Genomic DNA, 5,282 nt, shown 5'->3' on the forward strand with positions numbered 1-5,282 from the left:
CTCTTCTAGGAAACAAACATTGTATAGAGAAGAAAAGCAACAATAAAAAATATCTGGGCTGGGCGCAGTGGCTCACACCTGTAATCCAGCACTTTGGGAGGCTGAGGCGGGTGGATCATTGAGGTCAGGAGTTCGAGACCAGCCTGGCCAACATGGTGAAACCCCGTCTCTACTAAAAAATACAAAAATTAGCGGGTGTGGTGGTGTGTGCCTGTAATCCCAGCTACTTGGGAGGCTGAGGCAGGAGAATTGTTTGAACCCAGGAGGCAGAGGTTGCAGAGGGCTGAGATCACACCACTGCACTCCAGCCAGGGCGACAGAGTAAAACTCCATCTCAAAAAACAAATAAAATTATACATATATGTGTGTGTGTGTGTGTGTGTGTGTGTGTGTATCTTAGGCTTTGGAGTTACATAGCTGTGTGTTAGAATCGCAGTTCTGGAACTTACTAGTTGTCTGGTCTGTGGGGTTGATGTATTTAACCATGCAAACTTCAGTTTCCTCGCCTGCAGGATGAGGGTTATTTTGAGTAAATATTCTAGACCTGGCGCTTATAGGTGATGACTGTACAATAGGTCCTGGGTGAAGCATTGTGGATCATGGAGAATGTCTGGTCCCTGAGCATCCTCCTCTCTTACCTTGACTGCCACAATCTCTCGAGTGATCTCTGGCATCCACTCTTGTCCTCCTTCCTGTCCATTGTCCACCCAATAGCAGTGTGAGTTTACTGAAAGGCAAATCTTCAGCACCAACTCCAAACTTCTTAAGGTGGTATACCAACCCACCCATGACCTCATGGTTGTGAGTATGTGTCTAGCCTCCTCTCTCATGATGCCCCCTCTCTGCTCTTTTTCCTTAGCCTCCTCCAGCCTCTAAGCTCTAGTGCTGTCCAATAGACTTTTCTGCAATAATGGACATATTCTGTATCTGTAAAGTCCAAGGTCATCACTGATCACGTGTGGCCATTGGGCATGTGGAATGTGGCTAATGTGACTGAAGGACTGAATTTTTAATTTTTGAAACATTTTTAATCCAAATGTAAAAAGCCATATGAGGAGTGGCTGCCATAGCAGGCAGAGCAAACACATACAACTTCTTCAAGTCTCCAACCAGCTATGTTCTCTCTTGCCTCTGGGTCCTTGCGTCACTCTTCTCACTCATGTAAACACTTCTTCATCCTTTATGTCTCAGCCTACGTGTCAGATGCTATGTGCGTTCATAGGACAGGATGAGATGAATACAAGCTCTGCCACTGACAAATTTTCAACCAATAAACATTCATTGGTGCAAGTAAGGCTATGCCTCAGGGAAATAACCCATTAATTGTACCTTTTGCTTTCTACCAACAGATATGCAAGGTATTTTTCCCTCTGCCCTTGACTGTTTATTAATCCATGGTAGGGGACACCAATGGATGGTCACAGATTATAATTCCTCCCATCAATGTGTTTTGCTTGGTTTTCATAGCATTTTTTATTATTTATTTTTGGAGACAGAGTCTCATTCTGTCACCTAGGCTGGAGTACAGTGGCGTGATCTCAGCTCACTGCAACCTCCACCTCCTGGGTTTAAGTGATTCTCTTGCCTTAGTCTCCTGAGTAGCAGGGATTACAGGTGCCCACCACCACACCTGGCCAATTTTTGTATTTTTAGTAGAGACAGGGTTTCCCCATGTTGGCCAGGCTGATCTTGAACTCCTGATCTCAAGTGATTCACCTGCCTCAGCCTTCCAAAGTGATGGGATTACAGGCGTGAGCCAACGCGCCTGACTGGATTTCATAACATTTTTTTAAATGGAGCCAATATTTTAAATGGAAAAGACTTCACTAAACATATGGATTGGGTTCCTGGATGATCTAGAATGTGTCACTAGGCACATGTAGCTACTTAAATTTAAGTTAATAAAAATGAACTAAAATGTAAAATTCTTCAGTCTCACTAGCCACACTCAACTGCTTGATAGCCACATGTGGCTAATGGCTACTGTATTGGACAGGATAGATGCAAAACATTTTCTTTTTTTGAGATGGAGTTTCACTCTATTGCCCAGGCTGGAGTACAGTGGCACAATCCATGATCTTGGCTCATTGCAACCTCTGCCTCCTGGGTTCAAGTGATTCTCCTGCCTCAGCCTCCCGAGTAGCTGGGATTACAGGCACCCCCACCACACCCAGCTAGTTTCATATTTTTAGTAGAGATGTGTTTTTACCATGTTGGCCAGGTTGGTCTTGAACTCCTGGCCTCAGGCAATCAATCTGCCTCAGCCTCCCAAAGTGCTGGGATTACAGGCATGAGCCACCGCACCCAGCTGCAAAACATTTTCATCACAGCAGAATTTCTGTTGATCCGTACTCCTGGAGGGTATTTGGGGAGGGCTGCTTCCTGCAAGTGGAGCAAGTGCTCTTCAAGTCTCTGTGGTCCTCAGCTGGCTGGCCTCTTTTACCCGCTTATGTCATCTACCTGATCCCTGTAGGCATTTGAATTCTAGAACTTGGTCTGCTACATGCTTTGGGGTTTCTGCTTAGTTTTGTGATGTTTGAAAAACACCACTAACCCTATGCCATCTGGAAGCTACAAAAAAAGCACTGGAAGTTATCTGAAAAAATGAATACGAAAGTAAGGATACCAAACCTGGAAAGTGGTGTGTGTGTGCATGTGTGTGCGTGCGTGCACATAAATGAGATTGGTGGTTCTATAGTAGAAATTGTTTTGAAGCAAACCATGGTAAGAAAGCACTGTGCATATACAGTCAATATTCAGCAAAAGATAAACAAAAGCAACTACCAGTCCGTTCCAAGATGGACGAATAGGAACAGTTCTGGTCTGCAGCTCCCAGTGTGATCAACGCAGAAGACGGGTGATTTCTGCATTTCCAACTGAGGTACCTGGTTCATCTCACTGGGACTGGTTGGACAGTGGGTGTAGCCCATGGAGGGTAAGCTGAAGCAGGGTGAGGCATCACCTCACCCAGGAAGTGCAAGGGGTTGGGGGATTTCCCTTTCCTAGCCAAGGGAAGCCATGACACACTGTACCTGGAAAAATGGTACCCTTCCACCCAAATACTGCACTTTTCCCATGGTCTTAGCAACCAGCAGACCAGGAGAATCTCTCCCATGCCTGGCCCAGTGGGTCCCACGCCCACAGAGTCTTGCTCACTACTAGTGCAGCAGTCTGAGATCGACCTCCAAGGCTGCAGCCTGGCCTGGGGAGGGACATCGGACATTGCTGAGACTTGAGTACGTAAACAAAGTGGCTGGGAAGTTCAAACTGGGTGGAGCCCACCACAGCTCAGCAAGGCCTACAGCCTCTATAGACTCCACCTCTGTGGGCAGGGCATAGCTGAACAAAAGGCAGCAGAAACTTCTGCAGACTTAAACATCCTTGTCTGACAGCTCTGAAGAGAGCAGTGGTTCTTCCAGCATGGTGTTTGAGCTCTGAGAATGGACAGACTGCCTCCTCAAGTGGGTCCCTGACCCCCATGTAGCCTAACTGGGAGACACCTCCCAGTAGGGGCCAACAGACACCTCATATATCCGGGTTCCCCTCTGGGATGAAGCTTCCAGAGGAAGGATCAGGCAGCAATATTTGCTGTTCTGCAATATTTGCTGTTCTGCAGCCTCTGCTGGTGATACCCAGGCAAACAAGGTCTGGAGTGGACCTCTAGCAAACTCCAACAGACCTGCAGCTAAGGGACCTGACTGTTAGAAGGAAAACTAACAAATAGAAAGGAATAGCAACAACATCAACAAAAAGGACATCTACACCAAAACCCCATCTGTAGGTCACCAACATCAAAGACCAAAGGTAGATAAAACCACAATGATGGGGAGAAACCAGAGCAGAAAAGCTGAAAATTCTAAAAACTAGAGTGCCTCTTCTCCAAAGGATCACAGCTCCTCGCCAGCAATGGAACAAAGCTGGACGGAGAATGACTTTGATGAGTTGACAGAAGTAGGCTTCAGAAGGTTGATAATAACAAACTTCTCTGAGCTAAAGAAGCATGTTCTAACCCATCGCAAGGAAGTTAAAACTTGAAAAAAGGTTAGATGAATGGCTAACTAGAATAAACAGTGTAGAGAAGAACTTAAATGAACAGATGGAGCTGAAAAGCATGGCACGAGAACTTTGTGGCATATGCACAAGCTTCAATAGCTGATTTGATCAAGTGGAAAAAAGAATATCAGTGATTGAAGATCAAATTAATGAAATAAAGTGAGAAGATTAGAGAATAAAGAGAAAAAGAAATGAACAAAGCCTCTAAGAAATATGGGACTATGTGAAAAGGCCAAATATATGTTTCACTGGTGTACCTGAAAGTGACAAAGAGAATGGAACTAAGTTGGAAAACACTCTTTAGGATATTATCCAGGAGAACTTCCCCAAGCTGGCAAGGCAGGCCAACATTCAAATTCAGGAAATACAGAGAACACCACAAAGATACTCCTCCAGAAGAGCAACCCCAAGACACATAATTGTCAGATTCACCAAGGTTGAAATGAAGGAAAAAATGTTAAGGGCAGCCAGAGAGAAAGGTCAGGTTACCCACAAAGGGAAGCCCATCAGACTAAAAATGGATCTCTCTGCAGAAACCCTACAAGCCAGAAGAGATTGGGGACCAATATTCAACATTCTTAAAGGAAAGAATTTTCAACCCAGAATTTCATATCTAGACAAACTAAGCTTCATAAGGGAAGGAGAAATAAAATCCTTTACAGACAAGCAAATGCTGAGAGATTTTGTCACCACCAAGCCTGCCTTACAAGAGCTCCTGAATGAAGCACTAAATATGGAAAGGAACAACCAGTACCAGCCACTTCAAAAACACGCCCAATTGTAAAGACCATCGAAGCTAGGAAGAAACCGCATCAACTAACAGGCAAAATAATCAACTAACATCCTAATGACAGGATCAAATTCACACATAACAATATTAACCTTAAATGTAAATGCGAATGGGCTAAATGCCCAAATTAAAAGACACAGACTGGCAAATTGGATAAAGAGTCAAGGCCCATCGGTGTGCTGTATTTGTATTCAGGAGACCCATCTCACGTGCAGAAACACACATAGGCTCAAAATAAAGGAAGGGAGGAAGATCTACCAAGCAAATGGAAAGCAAAAACAAGCAGGGTTTGCAATCCTAGTCTCTGATAAAACAGACTTTAAACCAATAAAGATCAAAAGAGACAAAGAAGGCCATTACATAATGGCAAAGGGATCAATTCAACAAGAAGAGCTAACTATCCTAAATATATATGCACCCAATACAGGAGCACCCAGAT

Source organism: Hylobates moloch, unplaced genomic scaffold (assembly GCF_009828535.3).
Source record: "Hylobates moloch isolate HMO894 unplaced genomic scaffold, HMol_V3 SCAFFOLD_6, whole genome shotgun sequence".
Taxonomy (NCBI): Eukaryota; Metazoa; Chordata; class Mammalia; order Primates; family Hylobatidae; genus Hylobates; species Hylobates moloch.